The sequence below is a fragment of the Chelonoidis abingdonii genome, chromosome 1, assembly GCF_003597395.2.
Source record: "Chelonoidis abingdonii isolate Lonesome George chromosome 1, CheloAbing_2.0, whole genome shotgun sequence".
Lineage (NCBI taxonomy): Eukaryota > Metazoa > Chordata > Testudines > Testudinidae > Chelonoidis > Chelonoidis abingdonii.
Window position 1 is genome coordinate 16,350,695 of NC_133769.1, and position 11,891 is coordinate 16,362,585.

Below are 11,891 nucleotides of genomic sequence, written 5' to 3' on the forward strand. Positions count from 1 at the left end.
GCCGGGCCCGGACCCGGGGGCTAGGTTGAAGCCACGCCGCCTGGTCGGAACCGGGCCTGGGGGCCGGGCTGCCTGGCGGAGGTCGGGGCTGGGCCCGGGGGCTGGGCCACCTGGCAGGACGCAGTCAGAGCTGGGGCCAGACACGCGCCAGCTGGGGTTGAAGTCAGGGTCGGGGGACAGGCCAGAGCCGTACAGCGCCTGGAGCCCTCCTTCCGCTCACACTCACGCTCCTGCCCCCACCCTTCTGCCCCAGCTCATCTGCAGGAAGCCGCTGCTTCCTTCTCAGCTTTCCCAGGCTTCCCACACGAACAGCTGGTTTGCAGGAAGCCAGGGAGGGGGAGGAGAAGCCAGGGCAGCGTTCAGGGGAGGAGGTAGAGGCGGAGTGAGGTGAGCTGGAGCTGGGGCTGGGGCTGGGGGAAGGTCAGGGAGCTGCTGGAGCTTTTGTTAAATTTAAAAGCCCTTTTCGAACCAGTTGTCTCTTGCGGGACAACCAGTTCTAAAAGTCCTTCTAAATTTAACAACTGGTTCCCACAAACTGGTAGGAACCGGCTCCAGCTCGCCACTGATCATACCCAACCTTTTCCTTTGGAGTACAATGAAGCAGGTACTATACTTCACCAGGGCCAAACTGCAGAGAGATGGGTGTTGAGTACAGTAGGTAGTGGGAATCTACAGTGCTAGACTGTGAGGAAGGAGTAGAATACTGTGGGTAGAGAGTGGAGCCAAGAGTCTGATAAGAGTGTATTGGCGATGTGGGGGGGTCAGATGGGAAAGAGTTTTGCAACAGCGGTGCAGGGGAGGGCGGGCACGGAGCTGCTCGGTGTGAAGAACTAGCATCACTGGAGCATGTCCACTTCACACTCCATAACTGTTAAGAGCCGCTCCGTGGCTTCTTTCTGGTGTGCCATTTTCTCCTTTTGGTCTCTCTTCTGCCTGTCCCGCCACTCCTTCAATTTCTTTTTCTTGGTGGTGGAATGCATCATAACCTCACACATAAAGTCCTCCTTAGTTTTTCTTGGACACTTCCTCATTCTTCGCAACCATTCTGCTACCGATAAGAAAGAGGGAGGCTGTGCTCCCAAAGTCATCTCTGTGAAGTTTAAATGCAACATTTTACAGAAGCAGTATTGTTTGCAACACAGACAACACTGTTTCAGTACTTTAAAACACAGGCAATACTCACACACCTGTCACTAATTGGCTGACCCCAGGCAAGCACATATGAGCCACAAGACCGCCGAAATGGTGAGTAGTCGCAGGGGCAGGGTAAATCACTGTTCCCGGACCCTGCTGTACACCGGGCATGTGGCTCTTGGGCACTTGAGGAGAGCCAGCACTCTAGGATGGGCCTGATAATCATTCCTGTCCCCACACATTCCACAGGAGATGATCACTATGGAAAATATCTCGCTGCTGAGGGTGAGCAGGGAATCAAAGGAATCTCCAAGCCTGCAGCTTCCGCCCTGGTCCCTATGCAGCTAGCCTCCGTGCAGCAATGGTTCTTCCCCATCACAGCAAAGTGACGCAGGAAAGTTACCGTTAATGGGGCAAGAAACAAAGCATCTCTGCCGAGGACCCTGCGACAGCAGATTGTCCGGTATCTCCAGGAGAGTTTCCTGGAGATCTCTGAGGGAGATTCCTGTGAAGTGATGGAGTGTATCAACAGCTTGCTCCGCAGCTCAGACTAGGCATGAGGTGGGAGACAAGCTTGCTTTCTGCAACCCTTCCACCCCTAAACTCACTTCAGTAATTTCCAAAGTCAGATCCACTTACCAGGGCCGCCGCCTCCTGTTTGCGTTTCAAGATCCAACTGCTGTGACTTGCTAGGTTCCTCCGGGGTAGAAAAGAGCTCCTGACTGAATGCGTCTCTGGCTTCAGAGTTGTCATCTGCCTCTGGATCCCTCTCCTCCTCTTCATCTAAGATTGCCTCCTCCTGGCTAGGTCCACTCTTGACTGGCATGCAAGCCAACAAAGTATCCACAGGGGCCTTCGCAGTGGAGGTGGGGTTGCCACCGAGTATCATGTCCAGCTTTTTGTAGAACCAGCAGCTCATGGGCACAGCACCAGAGCAGCGGTTTGCCTTTTGCTCCTTGGGGTAAGCATTCCACAGCTCCTTCACTTTGACCCTGCACTGCAATGTGTCCCGGTCATGGGCCCCTTTCTGTCATCTAGATCTAGAAATCTGCCCATAAGGTATCATAATTCCGATGGCTGGAGCACAACTGTGACTGCACTGCCTCCTCTCCCCAAGTGCTGATGAGGTCCAGCAGCTCGGCCTTGCTCCAAGCAGGGGATTGCCTGGTGCATGGAGTAGGCACGCCCACCTAGAACAATGCCAGAAAACACTGCATGCATCACCGGGCGAACAGGAAGGGGACTTTCAAATTTGCAAAGGAATGTCTGGGATGGGGCTGATGGTTGGTCACCTGAGAGTGGGTTGGTCACCTCATGAAGGCCGCGACAACAAAAGCCAACAAAAGTTGTGAGTGAAGACATGCCCTTAGAAGAAGATAGTGATTGTTTTTGTCTGTGTTTACCTACATCTTGTTGGAGGTTAACAAAATGTAACCAGACGGTTCCTATCCGTCACTATGTTCTATTGATTCAAAGATCAAAAGGAGACGTTAACATTTAGATAAACTGAATGTAGTAATATCATTGTCTTTATTTCTCTTTGAAGTTTATAGTCAACTACCTGTTAATGGCAGGAGATGGGTAGGTGACTTATGATAATCCATACAGCTAATTACTGGTGGTGCTTAGGAAATAGGAGGTCTTACTTTAAAGCCATGATGATCACCTATTATTCACTTACTGTTAAGAGGCTGTCAATAGCCTTCCAGAGATATATAAAAGAATGCTAGGGCCCTGATCCTGTTATCTCAGATCTGCCCAAGCTTCATCGGGGGAATGGTTCACCCTAATATTGGACTTTAAGCTATGGAATTAATTCTGAAAGAACTCTTTGCGACTCTAAAGCTCACCACCTCTTCTATGAAGCCAACCTAAGAATTTTATTCATGTTGGTATGTATAATCTTTTAACCAATACTCTCTCTTCTTTTCAATAAATCTCAGTTTAGTTAATAAGAATTGGCTGTATTTGGGTAAGATCTGAAATATTCATTGACCTGGTGGTTAAATAGAACTTTATATATGATTAACAAGATTTTCAGTAATCCTCCTGTCAAGGTTCCTTCCCCACTCTGAACTTTAGTGTACAGATGTGGGGACCTGCATGGACACTTCTAAGCTTAATTACCAGGTTAGATCTGGTATCGCTGCCACCATCCCCCAAGCACTACTTTTTTTCCCCTGGGAAGTTTTGAGGGACTTCACCAATTCCCTGGTGAGACCAGAACCAATGCCCTTGGATCTTAAAACAAGGAGAAATTAACCATCCCCCGCTCCTTTCCCCCACTAATCCCTGGTGAGACCAGATCCAATGCCCTTGGATCTTAAAACAAGGAGAAATTAACCATCCCCCCCTCCTTTCCCCCACTAATCCCTGGTGAGACCAGATCCAATGCCCTTGGATCTTAAAACACCAGAAAAACAGCAGAGTATATAAGAAAAAAGGCTATAACTAAAAGAACCGTCTGAGAGAAGATTAGTCTATAATCACACACACTACTCATCACAGATCAACAATACAAAACAGAGAGGATTTCCACTGAGGACATTAGTGCACAAATAAATATACGCAACTATAGGCTACCTCATAATGCATAGGACCAGGTACAAAAGAAATAGGATATTCTCTTCTTGTCTCTGAAACTACGACTCTGAAATAAGATGCGATCCTTGAGCATATGATTCATCAGGCGAAAACGGCACTCTACACAAGGAAAAAAAGGACGACATAGCGGCGAAACATCTGGTGCCCCCACGATTCTCGGTCAGATTCGTGTTAGAGTAGGCCTTAGGTGAACTTAGACCCTTCAGGTATTCAGAGCCAGGAACCCTTAACCATCTGTTATGACACTCATCACATTGACTTGCTTGTCTAGTGGGAAGCCTAGGTGTGCCTAATAGGAACTGCGTTTATGGCTTCTGGGTACCGAGGTATTCTGGAACCAGTAAGCGTATGCCAAGGCTGCCAATACAGAACTCAGTTTCTCACCCTTTGGTTTCACACGTCTACTGCTGCCAGCCTGCACCTCCCATGACTGGGAACTAAACCTCGGATCTTCTACTAGCTTGCTTGCTCATCATCACGGTAGAAGCTCACCACCCACCACACTACACCAACTCTCTTCACACCCACCCCCCCCCCCGCATATATATACCTGCCCCTGGAAATTTCCACTACCTGCGTCTGACGAAGTGGGTATTCACCCACGAAAGCTCACGCTCCAAAACGTCTGTTAGTCTATAAGGTGCCACAGGATTCTCTGCTGCTTTTGCAGTAAGGTATTGTAGAAGCTGTTTTGTCACTGGCTTGGTGAGTCTAATTATTAGAATAATCACCAGTTTTGGGGATTGTCTGTCCGTTAATTGGAGTCATAGGTGCTGACTTCTAATGGCACCAGTGAGTGCTTGACCCCCCTCTTCCCCCAGCCCCACCCCGACTCCACCTTATTGGAGTCATTTGTTTGGTGAAGTATTTGATTATATCCTTAAATTCCTGGGTGAATTGTGGTGAGGAGTCATCTCTGAATGTGGTGTCAGAGGGTTGTCGGCTGGCCTCACAGATGTAGTCATCATGGTGATACCGGTCAGCTGTGTGTTTTTGGGGAACCAGACTGCAGTATCTAGCCTGTCTGACTCATGAAAGTCTCCATCCCCCACCACTAGTCTCTCTGTTTGAACCAAAACTAATCAGAGAAAAGGTTTGCAGAGAGCAGTGAAGGGTGCTGAGACACACAACTAGACCCCCCCTGACAAGGGTGACAAGATTAAGACGTCTCCATTAGCATACAGAATGGAGAACAGAGACCACTCTGCTAGCCTCACCTGTATGAAAGATGGGACAGGGAGACATCACCATTAGCATACAGAATAGAGAACAGAGAACCGCACTGAACTCTGGGACCAGAAAAGCAGGGAAGCACTGCATCATGGGGAATCTCTGCTCCAGATGCTAATGAACCTATACCTACGCACACCCAGCTCAGCAGTTATCAGACCAATTCTAGTAGTGAATCCTTGATATCCAAAATACTGAAGCAGCTTAATTGCATTGTGAGCTCCCTGGAAGAAAACACCACCCATAGCCAAGAGTGATCAGCTCCTATTGTCTAGCCTAAAGAAAACCCTTGAGTCATCAGTTTACCCGTAAACAAATCTGGTGTTCTCCCTTGAACTTTTGTTTCTCTACAAAAACCCCTACCCATGCTCAAGTAAGTGTTCTGATGCCTGGATCCAAACTCTGCATCAGTTCCATTGGGACTCCATCTCCTGACTGATTGTGCTGGGGGATCTGCCTGTCTCCAGCACTCAGGACCCTGAGCTACTGCCGTTACGTGGGAACCCCGAACAATTCAAGCCTCCTGGAGTGGAACCGCAACCAGGTCAAATCTCTTTCTCTTTCTGTTTTCCTTTCTACCTCAGGTGTTACATTATTAAAGGTTAACTGTTATGTTGGTTTAGGCTCTCCTTGTGTAGTTATCACTATTATACAATAAATAACTTTTTTATGGTTAAGCTGGTTGCTTCTCTCTGAACTTTACTCTTTGTGTTTTTTGTTTTCCCATTTACTTTGCAGCAACGCTCCTCTTACCTAGGCTAAAGATCCCTGTAGTGACGAAAAATACTGTGGAGTTTGCTCATCAAGTTGGCTACTACCAGTACAGTTGTGATGTGAGAGTGGGGATAGCTATGTGCTGAACCTGTGGCATATAAGGGTGGCAGCTGAAAGTGCTGCGTGGCCCAGCCTATTGAGACTAGGAGCATATATGTGGCAGCTTGAGAGTGCTGATTGACCCAGTCTGATCAGACTTGCTCTGTTAATGTATGTGAGTGTGTTCATCCGACTCTGGGTCTGGAGAGACCCAGCCCCAGGGAACCTAGGTCCTGCAGGATAGCTCCATTGGGAAGGGACTTGCATAAGGGAGAAGTAGAGCTCCGTATGAAAACACGCTCACCACAAGCAGTACATTGATAGAATTGCAGACACCCCCCAAAAAAGAGTAACTGTAATAAATGAGCGTATCCCAACATAACAGGCAAATCTGGTAACTGTGGTTGAGAATTGATGGTACCTCTGTCCTCTAGTTTGATCACTATCTGGTGGTTGGATTTCATGGATTGTACAGCTGTCCCCTCAGAGATGGAGAGATTGTGGTGGATGGCAGAGATGACTTGTACCTACCGATGGCTAGGGGGAGGCAGAGTGAGGGCAGCAGCTTTAGCAGATGTTACTGGGCAGTGTCACCTAAATTGCTTGATTCATCTACTGCAAAAGACATGTATTTGGCGTTTTGTTTTCTAATTAGAAAGCAGTGCTGAAAGAATTCTTCACAGTACCCTGGAATCAGACAGGGGAACTTGCCTTCACAATGTCATATTTGTTTTCAGCTCCAGCAAAAAGCGCTTCTAGGATTTCCAATGGGCACTCCTTCACAAGCTTGGCATCCAGGAAAGGCCTTTTCTTTTTAGCTAGAATCGACATTATCTGAAGAGAAGTGGCTGTTTTTTTTTCCTGTACAGTTGCTGATGTTGTGAGAATGACATTTGAACTGTGATACAAAGACTTCATATTTTCAATTTTGTCACATTTTGCAACACTGCCAGGAGGACAGGCCCCGCTGAAGTTACTGTGCTTTGATTCAGAGTGGCACCTCATGTTGATCACCTTACACACAGAGAGTGATTTGGCATATTAAACACAAAGGATTTGCATTTAAATCAGGTGGTATAATAAAAGGAAAATCCATTGTCCAGTTTAGATTAAAAGCTCAGTTTTCACTTTGCAACATTTACTCCTGCTTACATTCATTTTTGGCTCCATTTCCATCACTAATGAAAAAATGGGTGGTGTCCTTTCACTCGTAGCCAATGCTATCATGACAACTTAAGATCAAGTAAGTATTTTTTGCCCTAGCACCGTTAGGCTTGGCAGTTCATAACCCTGGCACCTCTGAGCTCCCAGCCAGCAGCCGATGCCAACCTTACTTCTGCCTTGCTGCTGGCAGTGACGCTGCCTTCAGAGCTGGTGCTCGATCAGCAGCCACCACTCTCTGGCTGCCAGGTCAGTGCTTAATTTGTGCTGGGGCTGAGCTATGGCACCTCTTTCATTATAAATAAGCACTGCCAGTAAGTTACTTGGTAAGGAAGTCACAGGCAAATGATAGGCAGCTCATCAATATTCATGAATTTAATTATAAACAGAAGCCTACGGGCTGCCTATAGAGTATCACTACCCTAGACCTTCATCATCACCTCCCCCTCCCCAGGCTTCTCTCCCTTCTGCTCTAGGAAAACACCATTGGTTATGAGTAAGTAGCAGGTTGTTATAGGGACTGAAACCAAGACATAGCGGCTGACCTGAATACGTAAACTAAACCAGGGTAATAAACCTCTGATTATTAAGGCCCAATTACAAGTTAGAGGATCTGTTTGATACAGCTTTATGTTGTAATGTAGATGGAATCTTAGTTGTGTTCCTAAACGGCACTGAAACCTCAAGCCATGTCCAAGAATGAGTAAAGGTCATCTGTAAATGTTTAGCACTGTTTGGGAACACAGTTAAGGTCCCATCTAAACTGCAAAATGGAATATGTTTTAATTGGAATGAGGGACGACTATGGATCCCTTAATATGGTGCTGTTTGTAGTGCAGATAGATGCTTATGCTGCCTGCATGAATACATTTCCTGCTTATACAGTTTTGTTTGTATAATGGGAAACAATAAGTGAAACAGAGAGAAACCTTTTGATTTAGGGTTTGTCTACATACAGTTTAGTATTTTTATCTGTCAGTTTAGAAACTGGTCAAGGAACAAGAGGCTAGAAAATGTACAAAACAAACATACAAACGAGAATCTTGTGTGTTCTGGAATTGTTAATGTCTCCTTACCCGTGGCTGCCCTCTCAAGCAATAATAATACGGGCTGGTGAAGTGGTTCTTAGCCTTTACCTTGCCCTTTAATGTTGTCACAACAGAAAAACAGTTTGGGGACACCACATCCATAAAGCTGTAGTTCCATTGATTCCAAAACCAGAAGGGTCTACTGAGGTCATGTAGTCAGGCCTCTGGTATAACACAGGCCAGAGAATGCCCACAAAATAATTCCTGTTTCAAATACAGTACCTTTTAGACACTGTATACCCTACCCCAGATCTGGATGTGTCCGTCAGTTTGAGTGAACTTGTGGACTAATACATTTCATAGCCAATGCACTTTATACACACACTTTTCAATAACAAAAATATAGTATTGATGCCAAACACTGCAGTAACTTGTAGTGCCCTGCACCATTTCTGTACAATAACTCGTACTTTTGATAGATTCTTGCAGCATATGGCATATTCTGATTCTTTAACTATAGGGGAACTGTATAGATTTTTCATTTTATAGCATCTATCTTTATATGATAGAAGGTAAGGTGATTAATCAGTTCTGACTTTTGAATCTTAGCCTAATAAACAAGACAGGCTGGAGTGAGTTATTTTTATAGCCATGTGACAAGATATACTGAAGTTCAGTTTGAACATTCTCAATATAGAAAAAGGAACGTAGGAGAGGAAAAAAAATAGATGAAGGCCACCAGAAGCATTTGATCGAAGTTAATGGCATTTACCAGGGACAGCGGCTTTGGTAAGTATTTTCTACTGCTATGTCTGTCATTTTTCTGGATTTTATAGAACATTTTTATATCACTGTTTTGCATTTAGCTTTAATGTTTTGTTCATTAAATCACAAAAGTAATAAAAACCGAATGATCAAAATTTCTACAGCAGTGCAGGAATAGGCCTAATGTAAAATACTGTAATTTAGCAAACATCTTGATGGACTATTAAAATCCACATTAAGATCAGAACTGGAATACAGAAGATGTGGTCTCCTGAAAGCTTCATTTACTATAGTGGAGAGGAAGCTGCTGCAACTCAGCAAAATTATTAAAAATAAAAATACAAAACACCTTTGCTTTAAAGGTGATAGATCCACACTAAACTAAACATATGAAGGTTTGTCCTCAACATGAGTGAAAATAGTTGTTTTTTTACTTTCATGAACAAATGGTGATAGGACCATAGGTAGAGAAATCTAGATGAGTAGAGAAGGTCTGATAGAAGGATAAAGATTTTTCTTATTACCTTAGAAACATTAAATACATTCTTAACTTCCCTGTTTTGGTCTCTTTGAAGGACCAAAGAAGTAGGATGGAAGCAGTTTCCCCACACATACTTGATGGAAATTTTACAAAGAGGTCATTCTTCCCAACTGTTTGCTAGATACGAGTTAAAAAGCAACTAAACAAATAAAGTACAGGCAAGTCTCATCTTAGGCGGGGATTTGGTTCCGCAGTTATTGCGTAAAGTGAAAACCGCGTATAGCCAAAATTATATCTCCAAGCCCTTTAAACCTCACCTGCAGGTCCTGCAGCGGGGCCGGGAGGAGGGGGGGGGGGGCGCATTTAAAGGGTCCTTTAAATGCTGGCCCCGGCCCCACCACTGGAGCTGGGAACGGGGTTTAAAGGGCTCCGCCGGGCTTCCTGCCGTGATGTGGAGCCCTGAGGAGTCTTTTTAAGTCCCACCTGCAGCTTTGGCAGCTGGGCTGGGGCTGGCATTTAAAGGCCCCGTAGCTCCACAGTGGCTGGAGCCTCAGGCCCTTTAGTTCGCCCCAGGGGCTACCAGCCACCTCTGCAGCTGGGAGCCCCCTGGGTGATTTAAAGGTCCTGGGACTCCCAGCCACAGCTGGTGCCCAAGGACCTTTAAATCTTGAGGCCACACCCCCCACACTCTGGCCGTACACATATAGTTGAAATTGTGCATGTTAAATGCGCATAAGTTGCAAGAGACCTGTATTCAACAATCTGCCTAAACATCCCTTCCTTTTGCAGTTGCCCAGGTTTCACTTCTTCCTTGGGACTCATGTCATGATCCTAATAGTTTTCAGTTCTTCCAGGAAGAGGGTAACAAGACCTGAATCTAGCAAACAGCAGCAACAGAGCAGAGGAATTATATTGACAAAACCTTTCAACTTCTTTGTACATCGTAAAGAAAGAAAAGAACTCCTCTCCCATTTTGGGTCATCTTTACAGCAAAAGGCTCTGGAGACACTGAAAATAAGCTTAAAATGCTAGTTTTTTTTTTTAAACATAATATACTTTGCCTTCCAACTTAATTGCTTTGGTTTGATTTCCTTTTATTGCCTAAGTTTTCATCCCTTGATTATATTTGTTTGAAGTTTTGAACATTTAAAACTGAATGCATTTCTCTCTGCTTGTGTACACCACGTACAAATGGCTTTGTGTACTTGGCTGATGGAATCTAGCTTTCAAAATAATGCATAATCATTCATTATCTTTGGCACCGACAACTGGAAAAATTTGGCCTGAAGCAACTTGCTAAAAACTGCATAGGAAGTTCCTGCCAGAGCAATGATTAGAACTCAGGAGTTGCTGTCTCTTTGTCCTAGGCACACCACCAGAGCATGCCCTCAGTATCTTGTTTTGTTTTTTTTTTAAATGTCTACAGCCTTCTTGCTTTGTTTGAGTTACAATCTGCATTTACCAAGACAAAACAAAAAACCTGTGACATACAAATTACATGTTTCTAGCAAGATTAGTTGTAAAGTGGTCTATTACTGTCACTTAAATAATCACCCATTTGGAGTTTAGAATGGTTCAATTAGAAATAATATCCATATCAGTTCTGACTAAGGATAACTTGCAGTTCAGAATGTAAATTCAGACAGTTAGAACAACCTGATTGCTTTGTCAGGCACTGCAAAATGAGAGAAGGTTTAGAAGACACAAGGCACTGGTAGGAGAAAGTTGCTTCTCTGGAAGGTCAGTAGAAAAGGTTCTCAATGAAAAAGAAGTTAATGTGACTGATTGTTACAGATTTTCATTCACAGGTCATCTTTTGTTAGTCTTAAATATTCTATCCTTACCTAAGAGGTTGATCTCTTAACATTCAAGCTATCTTCAATAAATGTGAAATATTCCCTTCAAATGACTGGTGTTCAACTAACCCGTGTAACAAGAAATACCCACAAAACACTGTATTCTTCTGCTCAAGGCCAGTCTCATGTCAATCATTGGTCTGAAATGTGACAGATCTTTATAACAAGTTTTACACTTATAGCATCTCTGAGGAATGCAGAGCGCTTTATAAATATTTATTTAGCCTAAATGAGATGCCTGAGAATTTTACAATTGGTTAAAACTGATACAAAAATAAAATATGCAGTGTAGTTGTAGCTGTACCTCTCCAGGATATTAGAGAGACAAGGTGGCTGAGGCAATAGCTTTTATTGGACCAACTTCTGTTGGCTTGATACCTTCTCTCTCTCACCAACAGAAGCTGGTCCAAGAAAAGATATTAACTCACCACCATTGTCTCACAAAAGTAAAGCATCTTCTCCAAAATCAAAAAGCAAGTTAATGAAAGCCAGATTGAGTCTCAGTCCCCTCGTGTAGACCACAGGACATACAGAATGGCCAAAGAGATGTAGATCCAATTTTTTTGCAATGACAACTTGTTTTGGGTGCCCCACTTCAGAAAATGTTGACTTCGGAGTCAGATTTTGGGTGCCTTGGGTCTGATTTCACAAATGCTGAGCACTCACAGCTCCCATTCACGTCAATAGAAGTTATGCTCTTCTTCGGAGGTTGGGGCAGTGGGAGGAACAAGACCAAAGTTTTCTGAAGTAGCCACTAAAGGCCTGATCCTGCTACCATTGAAATCAATGGGATTTTTGCTAAAGATTCAATGAAAACAA